This window comes from Pagrus pagrus, assembly GCF_965226575.1.
Source record: "Pagrus pagrus genome assembly, chromosome: 3".
NCBI classification, from domain to species: domain Eukaryota; kingdom Metazoa; phylum Chordata; class Actinopteri; order Spariformes; family Sparidae; genus Pagrus; species Pagrus pagrus.
This window is the reverse complement of record NC_140187.1, coordinates 8,404,784-8,417,804: the sequence shown is the minus strand read 5'-3', so window position 1 is coordinate 8,417,804 and position 13,021 is coordinate 8,404,784. Positions and strand designations below refer to the sequence as shown.

Sequence of the window (13,021 nt, the reverse complement as noted above, 5' to 3'; positions counted from 1 at the left end):
CAGCATCTGAGTCTATTTACTTCTGGAGGAGGTGGGACTATGTAGGCACTGCAGCGGTGTGTGTGTGTGTGTATGTTAACTCGCTGTTGGAGAGGAGCGAAAAAACACAGCCAATACTGGAGTATTGATACTGAACATTTGTATTGAATCATTTCAAATATTCAGTATCAATATTTAGCGATTTTGATGCTTTTGACAACAGAAGTTCAGCCTCAGAAGCTTGAAACAAAGCTAACTGGCAGGATATACTGAGGAGGTTGAGCAGAAAACACATATCAACGTCACAACTGAAAGAAACACCACCCACTGAGCAAAAACATATCCAAAAGACATCTTTTCAACATCTCTGCCAACACTGAAAAGATGTCTTTTGGAGATGTTCAATAGAGAGCCAGAATGAAAGGTTTTTTGACATCTTTTCACCAGTGATGTCCAAGTGACATCTTTTCAAATACAGTTACAGGCGTCTAAAGAATTTATTGTGGTTCAGGATTAAAGTTTTTATGCCAGACACATTTTACTTCATGCAGCAAAAACTTTGATTTGAACCCCAAGCCTCAACCTCAGTAGCCTGTTTGAGACATGTACTTTACCAGGAGAGCCACTTATCAGCTTTATTATTTACCATGTTTTAGTTGAAGAAGCTTTCGCTCTTTAGTTTTCATGTCTAAAAAAACAAAACGGTTGTACGTCGCATACAACCCCACACACTCATTTCATATGCTCACTCACACACAGCCATGCAGAGCGCACGCTGTCAGTGAGATAAGCAACACCGCCTTGCTGGTCCCCAGAGAGCAAAGAGGGGAGGAAAACACAATGATGCAGTAATGAGGAGGCAGTGCTGAATGCACAGCAGGTAGTCTATCTGCAGTGTGCTTGCAAGGGACAGCATTTACATCAGGAAGGTGCCAGGTGAGGGACCTGAGTTATTTTATATTTTTCAGTCTCCTGATAGTCTATCATCACTGTTTGTTACACAGAGTGAGCCTCCAGGCTGTAACTGATTCCAGCTGGGACCCTGTCAGATGACTGAAACTTGACAATCACAAATATGTATGTATGTAGCAGATTGATGTGAAATGTTGAATGAGAGTTCAGCAGTTGGATTCTGATGTCAGAAATGATTATTCAGGACCCCACTGCTCAGCCATCAGGAGTAAAATGTATCTGTTCAAAGTGATTTAAAGATCCTGGACTTTGCTTTAGAGCTGATGAAGTCATTGGCAGTGCCTCTGCTTCCTAACAGTCCAACAGCTAATATACTGTGAAACATTTGCATTATATGATGTCAGCCGTCCAAAACCATTTACAAATCACTGCGGAAAATACATCTTCTTCATGATGTGACAATCCTGTTCAACCACTTGGTTTGGTCAGAGGAACATTGTGGTTTGGGTTGAAATGACTTCGGTAAGGTTAGAGGTGCTTAGTCGTCATGGTTACAATAATGGGAACAATTGTGGTCACGCTTTAAAAAACTAAAATGGCAGTTTGAAGAGCAGCTAACTACTGTGGCCTGTTGGAGTGACGTGATAATAATATAAAAAACAGTCAGCTGTTTGAGCCTGTTGGGTCTGTGACACTGTTCATTCGCCAATCAGAGGCGTTAACCCGCCCCCTGACTTTTGGTGAATGAAAGTGACAGATTTATTTCTTTGCAGCAAGTTACACCAAGGATAGATGGATGAATAAATACATAAAAAATAATTATGCAAATGAATAAAAGTATACAAAATCAATATATAAGTATAAAAAAAATGTCTCAAATTAATGTTACATTTGAATGTGTCATTGAATTTGTGATCTATTTATTTATGGTGACACTAAAAATTACATATATTATTATTTAGACATTTAATTATACAATTATTTATTTATATATATTTAATTTTGGCCCTTAAAACCCTCCACAGTTTTGGGAACTTGCTGAACTGAATGATGCCAAACAGTCCCCATATTTTTGGGGATGATCATCAAGGCGGTTTGATGACAAAATGATCACGTGACTGCTCGTGTTATTAATCCCAGCAAATCTGAACTTTTGAGATTTGAGACTCAACCATCTATCTTCCTACAGAAACACATACTGCATCTTTTAAGTTGGTGATTAAAATGTTATCTTGAAGAATAAGAAATAAAACCTACAAAACTATAACCCGATACATCCCTTTCCATTCGATACACAAGCATAAGTTTTCAAATTTCCTACACTCACTTTTCTCCGAGTCATTGCTCCACGAAACGTTTCCCTCAGGTCTTGTATTCCCCGATCACTACATCGTGACGACTTTGTTTACTCCGACATATTTTGTGTTTTCATTTTCTACCTTCTGGCTACTCATTGTTTCTCCGCCTCATCCTCCAAATGTTTTCCAGGCCTACAGCTCTCGGAGACATCTGCCCATGTCATGCAGAGCTTCCCCGTGTTTTTATTTCCCTTATTGTTACATTTTGTCAACCTCGGGGGACATTAGTAGAGGCGTCGTATCCAAAAATCCATTACGAACATCATTTGATAGCCTTTTTTACATTCTCGTAAAGCAATCCCAGTGTCTTAATGTGCAGCATATATTCAGTAATCCAGTTTTATAGAGACAAGCATCTTGTTAGCGTTGTTTTCATTTGTTTCACAGCTGTGTTGGAGCTTTTGTGTCGAAGAGACAGTTGTACACGGTCTGTGTTGTGTTTACGGTGTAATCTGGCAGAAGTTGGGGTGTTTGGGATGCTCTCCTGATCCTCCTCCTCTGCCCTGCTTCGATCTGTCGAGATGTTTCTGCGTGAGAGAGGATGAGAGCAGCTTCCTGCTAAGCTGGACTGTGTGAGCAATACGTTATGAGAGCTTTGTGCTTTAGTACAGGTGGTGTTGTTGTGGAGAAGCTTACAGGTGGGTGGTTTTATTTGTGTCTTGTGAGTCATGATGTTATAAATAAAAAAAAAACTGTATTGACTCTGCTGTCCAGTCACAATCAGCAGGAGACTTATTTTTATAGTACAAGAGGAGGAACCGAGAGCAGTGTTTCGATTTTTTGCGCTGTTCGCATCAATAAATGACACCGGACCTCGCAGTGAGTGACACTAAAGATAATAAGGGATTGTCAGACATTCCCCCAAACACCTGACAGGTGCAGCACAGACTGTAGCAACGCTTCATTCCTCACACTGAGTGACTTGTTGCATCAGACACAAGCTGCATTTCTATTCTAATATTCTGATTATAATCCCATTTTTAATGAGACCCAAACACTTTTCATAAACCGGTCAAAAAAAAAAAATGTAAACAATTCACCCTGATTGTTTTCCGGCTACGTTTTTTCAGCGCGTGCCCACTGTCTTCACATAAATGCATAGTGACGTGGGTTTTTAATACAAACTCTTTGATAAATTAACGTAATAAGATGCCAAAGATGACAGATATCCGTCTTCAGGCTCGATGGACACGTAGCTGATTAAACAAGCGGCAAAGGAGAGAATATATTTGACGAGGAAGAGGAACGCAGGATGTTACATCACTGTAACGATCAAATTTGTTGTTGCATGTAAACTCCAGACCCTTTTAAGCCCATCCCATGAAAACAGTTGATACATCCTCAATCAGAATGAAGAAATATAGTCCATGTATACATACGTAGCTACTGTATTGTAGGGATTGTTGACTGATTATTGGGGCTGACAGGCTGTTTTTCTGATTATTGTGTCAGATTATTATTAGTATTTTTTGTCTTACTCTGCAATGTAACTAACTAAAGTTATCAAATGAATGCAGTGAATCGGAGGTATAAAGTTGTTTGGCTTTATCAAAAAGGATCCAAGCACACAACACAGAGGCAGGCAGGTTAAAAAACGAAAAAGAGAGATTTAGTAACAAAGCTGAAGTCCAAAATCCAAAATGCAGGGGATAAAAAGGCAGGAGATGACAGGCTGGCAACAAAGAGGCAGAATCACTAAAGACAATGACACAAAACAGAGGACAAACCAGAGAGGACACACAAGGACCGGGGAACAGACACCAGAATGCAGATCGACCAACCGTGAGTGACTTAAATACACAAAACACAGAAATCGGGCCGGAAAAAGACGAAGACAGGAAATGGAAACACCAAGATTTTTATGATATTGATTCCACATGTGTCCTTGATTATTAGTTATTAATATTGGTATCGGCCCTGAAAGAAACATCCGTCTATCGTCACTGTGTTGTGTAAGTAAAAGGAGTTAAATGTTATTTTACTCTCAGCGTGCACCAATCTCTAAAAAGCAGACAGCTTCCCCAGTGAGCGTGAATCTCCAGCACTGTGAGTCTCAGTACATCCTCTTTGATCAAGTTCCCAATTTGTTTATTGAAGAAAATCGTCCCGCTCTGGTGTTCACCCTTCTTTCCATCGAAGCACTTCAAAGCAGTGTTAGTAATTAAAAAAGATTTTTGAACGTTTCCACGGACAAAGCGAGACACGTTTGCTGATGTATTGATCTCGGCACGTTTTAGGTTTTTTCCGTGCTAGAGCCGAGGGTGAAATCCAATACGACCGCGCTATTTTAACAGCGTGTGGAGGTGAGCTGCTTGTGCAAACAGGCCCTGTGCACCAGATGTATGCAGAGGTGTAGGATGAAAAGCAATGTTTTTCTTTATATTGATCAGCCCTCACTGCGGGGTGCAGCTTTGTGTCGACTTGATATGGAGGAGTGAACAAAATGCATTTCTTTATGCTTTTATCGAGATCAAGGCTGCCTCACAAAGTCATCTGGGTTCACGTTGCCATTATTACTCAATTTGTTTTCTCCTTTATGGTCTAGATTCATATTATAAATCATTTATCGTTCTCTTCCTCCACCTGGAAGCGTGCTGGATCAGATTATCCCATTTCACCCATCAAGGCATTGTGATTACAGTTGTGCTTGACTCAATTACGTTCATTCCTTCTCCATTTGCTCCTCAGTGGAACGGGTCGATTAAGATAACTGGACTGGCTGATGAGCCCCTCCCTCCTACTGTTAATTAGGATTAGATGTGTCACTGATGGTGATGATAATGGCGACTAAAAATAGGCCTTAGCGTGTTAGGTATTGTTGTATGTGGAAAATGCAGCGCTGGTTAATAATTTAATGGAAGATGAGTTCATGTAAACCTGGACATGCATTATGGAAATGTGCTCATTCTTGGATTGGGTCATGGGGTCATCGTCTAAGTTTAAACTTTGGTTAATTAGCTGTAAACATCTCAAGGACTCATTTTCTTGTGTCAGGTGATACTCACAGCCAAAAAATGTCTCAGTTTGTTGCTGCAGGATTCTAGTCTGATAAACATCCATCTCAAAGTGGCCACTTCAAGGCTAGATCAGTTAGTAAACTGTATCTGCAGAGCTTATTTCATCACCTTTTTGTGTTTAGGTGCCTTGGACTTAACTTTGCCAGGACGCTGTAAGAACCGAGAAGACGACTACTAAAATGGACAGGTCTCAAGTACTTGCTGGGAGATTAAGGAAGAAAACAAAAAAGCTACTTCCCATTTTTGAGTTTCTTTGTCAAAGAGTGAACCTGATAGCAAGATAAAAATCCATGCCCACTACTTCCCACCTCCCCTGCCCTGTCTATGGCACTGAGCCTCAGGCACACTGATTCTTACTGAACACATAAATCTTTAAAAACGGGTTATAAATAGTTGCCATTTTTCCTAAAACAGCCGGGGGCTGTGGTTTTTTAGCAAGCGTTACTCCAACAGGAGTAGTTCTTGTAGGGGACTGTTTTCAGCTGCAGGATATTACGCATGTGGTGCACTAGTTTACGGCAGCAGGGCCGAAAACATTGCGATGGATGATGATGTAGTTTTTTGGGATGGGGTGTAGGTTTACGATGTGTTTCTGTATATGAGGTAGTGGGAGAGTTGGAGAGAGTGGAAGTTACTTACTAGCGCACTTTCTGTAGACACCAGTGCCCCTCCACATCGTCCTGAGGGCCACCTCCAACAGAGAAAACTGTCCCCCGTCAACAGCTCTGTGCCGGGTTCGGTCTCTGAAGCTTGAAACAACGTTAGCTGGCTAAGCTAAGAAAATGCAAAGAACCAAGCATGATTGAAAGAAGCACACCAGCGGATTACTGTCAGCCATCGGCGTTCAACCGTATATCGCATAGGTGGGTTCATGGGATTTACTGACAATTAGAGAAACAGGACATCGACAGCTGCTAATGAAAGTCAGCACTTCCTACAGATTACAGTCCTCCAACAACTGGATGTGCATTCATGTGACACGGGTGATGGAAGTGTTGAGATATCAGCAACAAACAACAGAAACATTAACATGGCGACAGGGAGCAGATCAAAACTCAGGTTCATGCATCCAAGCTGCTTCATGTTAGTAAAATACACACTACACATACAGATACTTCATTACTTACTGATGTTTGAGATGTGACTTAAGTAGAGCGTCTTCTTTAAATGATTGATGTCGAATTTAGAAGCAGAGCTCCTCAAGCATGAATCTAATGTTTTGGGCAAAAAAAACAATAATTTGTTCTGCTTTGTCCTTATTTGCTTTTTTTCTTTTTCTTTTAATAAATGTGTTTCGTGCACCAATCATATGGGCCCACACACATTTCAAATGTATTATTCAGGCTCAGGGACAGAATTGTCATGGTGGCTTAGTACTAGGCATTAACCCTACAGTTAAAACGGCTGTCTGAGTTTCCATTAACCGACACAATGGAACCGCCCTGCTAATTTCCACAGCTCCACTTTAGTAATAATTGATATTCATGATGTGCGTTCCTGCAGCTGCCTGTTAAATTCAGTGTACACAGACTCGGGGGGCCGGTGGGTGGTTTAATCTGCTCCCGGATGTGTTTCATATTTAAGTCGACAAATCTGTCAAATCCAAGCCGCATGGAAACTATAGCGTGTTTTCCAGTGAAGCGCGTGAGATGTGATTCACTGCGTATCATAATGAAAACGATTACGGTATTAATTGTTATAACATGGACAGCTTCAGCCAAGCGATCTGCTCGTTGATGGATGAGTACGTTAAGCTGTGGCTGAAGCTACCTGAATATGTTAATTTGATGGTGTTTCTCTCCTGTCAGTAATATATTTCCAGCATTTTTTAATCATGAATTTAGATGAATCTTTTCTCTGTTTCCCACAGGATCAGCTGACACGAGGATCATAAAGCTCGGCAGCTTACAGGTAGGAGAACAATCATTTACACGCATCATCACATTACAACATCTCGCTGACGGGCAGAAGTGAAAATAGAATTCAAGCTCATATATTTTCACCTGCCCTGCGGGAAGAAAAGCACGAAAGTGAAGAGAGAACAGAAACAAAAACACACGGTGTTTTATTGCCACTCTGTGTATGGCGAGCTGCCATGCGGCGGGAGCGCTCCGGGTCACTTCCTGTGGTGTTTGCGATGGCTGTGACTGGTATTTGCTGAGATTATTGCCTCTGCGTGGAGTCAGCAGCAGAGACAGCCAGCAGCGTTCAGCCCCTTTAAACCCTGCTGTCTTTATACTGACTCTGTGCTCCACTAGACGAAGACGCGTGGGGTTTCGGAGGTTTTAGAGCACTGCCTTTTAATTATGGACCTGTTCGGTGGTTAATTAGGGAGGAAACACGGTCAAACCCATTATGTGCTGCATTTGTCTGGGGACAGAGGGCTTTCTCTACCTTTTATCACATCCGCCGTCTCATTTTCCTCCTTGTGCATTTTATGCAAGAGTTTAAACGCATTTAACGACAAAGATATTTATAAAGGTGTCAGTAAGGTGCACTTAATGCACCGAGCTTCTTTTGTGTTTCTTCGTCCGGTGGCAGTACCGTATTTATAATGCAGCTGAGCTCCTGATCGCCTGACTACATCTCATTTCTGGCTTCTCTTTGTATCTCTCAGTTTGGTTGTGTTCAGTTTTTCAGTTCAGTAGAAGAATTAATCAATTTTTTTTGCGGCACTGTAGCTTTCTTTGAATCTTGTCTGTAAACAAAATATTGTCGAGGGGAATAGAAAGAAGAAAAACGTTGCTGCTGAAATGACAAATGAAAAATGACACCATCCACATAAAGATAGGCGCCCTGTAAACCCCTGCTTCTACTATGCAATTCAGTCTGCCGCAAAAATGAAGGCCACATTATGGCACAAAGGAAGCGCATCTGCCATTGAGCAACCACAAACAGGAAGACGTATTGTTTGCCCAGGTCACTTTCCCCAGGTAACGCTGGAACAAGGGAAATATCTGTGGAAACTGTGCAAAAGAGGACTAACTCCGCTGATGGAGGAGGCGAAGAAGGCGAAGACGGAGAGTGATAGAAACGGAGGTAAAACAAGAGTGAACTCGATGGAGAGTAGCAGTGTCGGGTCAAAATCGGGATTTGTGGGTCAAATTTCGATTCTTTCGTTTTGTCTTTGCTTTGCACAGTAGCCAGACTGTTAGCGGTAGCCATGTTGCTAATGCTGTGTTTGAAAAAACAGCAACACCCAAGTGAAAAGCGAGGGGGGGTTTATCCCTATATGACACATAAGATAGTAATCATTGTCACATGAACCCAACAGTCAGGCTCTTGTCTCCTGCTCTATCTTTTACTCCAGACATTTTCTGCGTGCAGAGCTTCTACAACTTTTCCACATTTTTTCCAATTCCACAGTCGAGTGCCTTTATCTTTGTGTTGTTGACAGTGCAAGCCACTTCAGTTGGCGAGAAAGCAATCTGCATAGCTTGCCTGTGTACTTCCGGTTGAATAATTCATGAGTTGGCCTACTGTCAGCTCGGCTCACAGAGTGCAGGGACTGTACAGTGTAGAGAAGAACCGAGGCTGCGGCACAACCCCAGAATGTTTTGGTCTATTTCATACACCTGTCATGCTTAACGAGGTGGAGGATGAAGGATCTGCCTTTTTAAAATGTTTCCATCCGCACCACAGAAAATCAAACCTGAACCAGCCACAACTATTAAAAATCACTGATCAGATCAATGGCTTAAAATTTTAATTACACCTGCAAAGCTGCAATCTTTTAAATTCTCCAGCAGAGCACTTGCATCTGTCACAGAACCAGTTGTGTTTTGCTGCCGCCATGTTTCTGACCCTCCCGGTAGCAACATCACCTAACGTTCACCCGCACGCGAGGCGAAAAATAATTTGTTCATTGCAACCAGAGAGAAACAATCGGATTAAGCGTTTGCATAGTTATCAGGCACAAATATTTTCCCGTCGAACAGATTTCCACCAGTCCTCTCGTTCTGACTGAAAATTAATTTAGATTTGGCCAGAATGGATCAGTCTCCTCTCATTGGAGTTGTTTCATCAGGGCTAATATGCTGATTATCAGTGGAATATTACAGTCCGTGTAAACACAGCACACATCAAAACCAATGCAGCAGTTTGTCGAGATATAGATTTGAAGTGATGTCGTCCGGCCATGCCTTGCAAACAAAATATATTTTGTATGTTTTGAGCAAAATGATGCCATTTCATTATCCAAAGAAATTCAAATGTCATGCAGAAGTTTAGCAGACGTGACAGCACTTTCTCAGTTGGCTTGCAAAATGTTTTATGTTTATTCCCATTAAAGTCTTTCCTGGTTCCTGAACATAAACATACAAGACAAGACATGTAATAAGAGGGTAATGATAATATTTAAAATGCTAAGCAGATAAACAAACAGGAGAACTTAAGGACGAGGTGATAAGCATTATCTGCTTTTCTGGGAAAAATAACCCTTTCAGAATTAAAAGATGTGGCACATTTTCCACACTGAGTTGACTGTTGACTAATATATACCTTACTGTAGAGGAAGCAGACATCTCACACTCAGTATTTATCCTCTTCAGAGCTCCTGTGTGCAGGGTTATGACTCTAATAACAGCCTGGATCCAATGTTTTCATATTCGGTTTGCTCTCTATTCCCTGTGTTCTTCCTCCTCGGTGTCCATTTTTGTCAGTGATGGGTTGCCTTGGACCCCAGCTGTGAGGCATAAAGTTTTCTGAACTTTGGGTCAAGGAATGATGCAGTAGGCACTGATAGCAGAGTGTTCAGCAGCTCATAGCCTGAAATAACAGATGAGGCTGTCAAGACGGGGCGCCTTGCCTGAACTGGGCTACACTTCTCAGTGCAGGGTCACCTCTGTTGCCTGTACTTTTCAGATTGTCTGGAAATCCAGCGATGACAGGGAACACAAAGCTAAATGTGGCACCGTTGTCTGAATGAAAAAAATATGTCCTCTACTAATGCAAAGAGGTAAAACTCTGCAAACCAGAACTTGACAAAGCTTTTACACTGATGTATTAGAATCATTTTCTCCTTAATAGCTTGCTGGATGTGAATACAATGAACCAGTCATTATATACTGCAGCGCTCTCTGTATTATAACTAATGTGGCTGTTTTATTTAACTTATCTGCAGCGAGCACTGAAATAGCTGCAGGATGTGTTTGTGTGAAGTGCAGTCTGGTTGTCACAAATCTCCGTTGTGCTATGACTCATCAGAGGATGATTAGAAATGTTCAAACCAGATGAAATGTTTGCATTTCTCTTTTATCTTATCGTTAATATTGATTTTATCTCATAATTCACACAGGCATGGTCTGTTCACAGACCTTCTGATCTACGCACATAAACGTGCACCGCACCTGCTTGCTCTAAATTAAACATTAATGTTCAGCTTTTCTTTATGAGGATAGGCAATAGTCTGCACAATCCCTTAAGGTGAAACAGTACAGGTGAGAACATTGTTTTTTCAGACTCCGGGGATGAGCAGAAATATGCTTTATAATATACTAAAGATTTTTACAGAAGCCTTTGTTCATTTATCATTCTTTACCTGATTAATGAGCACATTTATCCTAAACACTTGGTGGACATTGTTTTTTTGTTGTTACTTTCTGATTTATAGTCATTAAAAAAAGAGAAATTCAAAATTCCTCTAATACACAATGAAAGACGAATTACGATGGTATCTATTAAGATTTTTGCTCCATGAATGTATGTTTTTTTAATTAGCATTTTAATCATTATATGTTTGATTAAGTAATACATTTGCTGTAGAAAACTAAGACACAAAAAATATTGTTTTGATTTAATGATCAACTTCTTTTGATAATTACGCCCTGTCAGCCATAAAATTTATCAACCAATCACAGATCAAACTTTTCGGTCTTTCCCCAAAAGGTACTTGTGTAAAATCCCTCATAAAATTTCTTTATCTCAGTAAGTAATCTTATTTTAACTAGAATTTGTTCATTGTGCCCGTAACAATAAAACTCCACTTAACCCAGACAATGTTTAATAAGGCCTCGTAGTGGTGGATCACTCTGAGTATCGCCTGGCAGCCCACGGGGGCCCCTCCATGGCTCCGAGTTAAACTCATTACAGGCTCCACTATGCAGTGTTATGGCTTCTTTGAGGAAAATTGCCTGCCCCAAAATTACCCGCTTATTTTTGTTTCACGGATTAACTTCCAGTGCTGCAGGTTGCAGAAACCTTGCATCACCATGAGCCGCACTATAAGCAAATACAAAGAAATGAAAAATAAAAGGAAAACAGATGTAGTTGTACTCATACCGAGAAAAGTAATAGTCTTCATTTGAGACAACAATCCTCCTGCCTCCTAGAAGGATCGGAACGAGAAGATTTAATATTACCTTGGAAGGTCGCTGGGAGCGGTGGATGAGTCCCTCCGCTAGACGTTATCCCTCCTGCTGATGTGTCCTTGAATGAGACGCTGGATCTGTTTAATGAGTCACCTACAGACTCACTACTTGACTTTCCTCCGTGATATGTAGCATCACTGCTCAAGTGGCCAATTACATGCCAAGGCTTTGGTCCAAATAGAGAGTGGGAGCCTTGGATATAAAACATTCAGCCTTTAAGCAAGCAAATAATACACAGTAAATCTTCCCAAGTTACATTTGTATATTGCAGTTTCTTCCACTGTGAGAAAACCAAATTAATAACAATAATGTATTCTGGGCAAAAATAGTTGTCTACAGATTCTTGACCTGCTCTCTCCCACTCGAGGAGTGTTTATCTGTATTTACTTGCATTTCCAGGATAATGTATTATAATTTAAATAACACAGAGGATTGCCCTGGAGGCTATGTGCCAAGGTGAAGTTGATGGGTGCAAGTTACAACAAATAATGAGTTTTAAAAAAAAGAAATGTTTCTAAATGGAAACGCTGCACTCTCTAGGGAGGGCAAAAGGAAAGACAAGTTCTCTGTGTGGAGCACAATGTCAGTATTATTTACATTGCATGTAGCAAAACCTGAATAATAAGTATGTTTTTGATAAATCAAGTATCTCAGCCCAGTCACCAGGATAAAATGTTGGCAGCTAAGGTTTCTGCAAACCACTGATGCGTTCGAGACGTTGCAATATAAAGAAAGAGTTTTATCATGTCCGTGGTTTGCAGAAATTTACATTTACAACAATTATTCTGGTGACTGAGTAGATTTAAGGGATGTTTCATTAAAATAAATGTTGATTGAGCACAGTAAATACAAATAAAGACAATATCATTTATCTAAACACACTTGTATGGTACTTAGTACATGACCACTTGATTTTTGGTATAGCCTCTCACTGGAAAAAAAAAAGATATTCCACAGCAGTAGAGAGCAGTAAGAAAAAGCTCTGAGCCTGCCAACTTTTTGATTTCTTATTAATCCTCTCAATAAAAGATAGATGATAGATTGAAGAGAGAGACTGCATGCTGGGATCTGAATGTACATGGAGAAATGTAAGGTCTTGTAAGGTGTAAAGAGGTGTTGATACATGAGCGGTTTGTTGTCTGATGTAGCTGAAATAGGGAGCCAGTGAAGTGAGGACAGAATCAGTATTATGTGTCAAATGTTTTGGTTTAAGGAGAAAAATTGTAGCAGCTGAATTTTGGAAAATGTGAGAACGTTACAATACTCAAGTTTAGATGAAATGAATGTATAATTGTCTGAAATAGGAGCATGTACAGTGAAAAAAGCAGTGGTCCTAATATTGAGCCCTGGGGTACCCCACAGGAAAGGAAATGACTATAAGAGGTAG

At 40.6% G+C, this 13,021-nt stretch overlaps 1 protein-coding gene across 1 annotated transcript in view; it reads left to right on the top strand.

Moving 5' to 3' along the window:
• Positions 1 to 13,021, top strand: part of rap1gapb (RAP1 GTPase activating protein b) — a 110,311-nt gene that overhangs the window by 15,164 nt on the left and 82,126 nt on the right. The window contains exon 2 of the mRNA XM_084346174.1: positions 7,137 to 7,177. The gene's annotated coding sequence lies outside the window, so the exon portion shown is untranslated. The remainder of the gene's footprint in view (positions 1 to 7,136; positions 7,178 to 13,021) is intronic.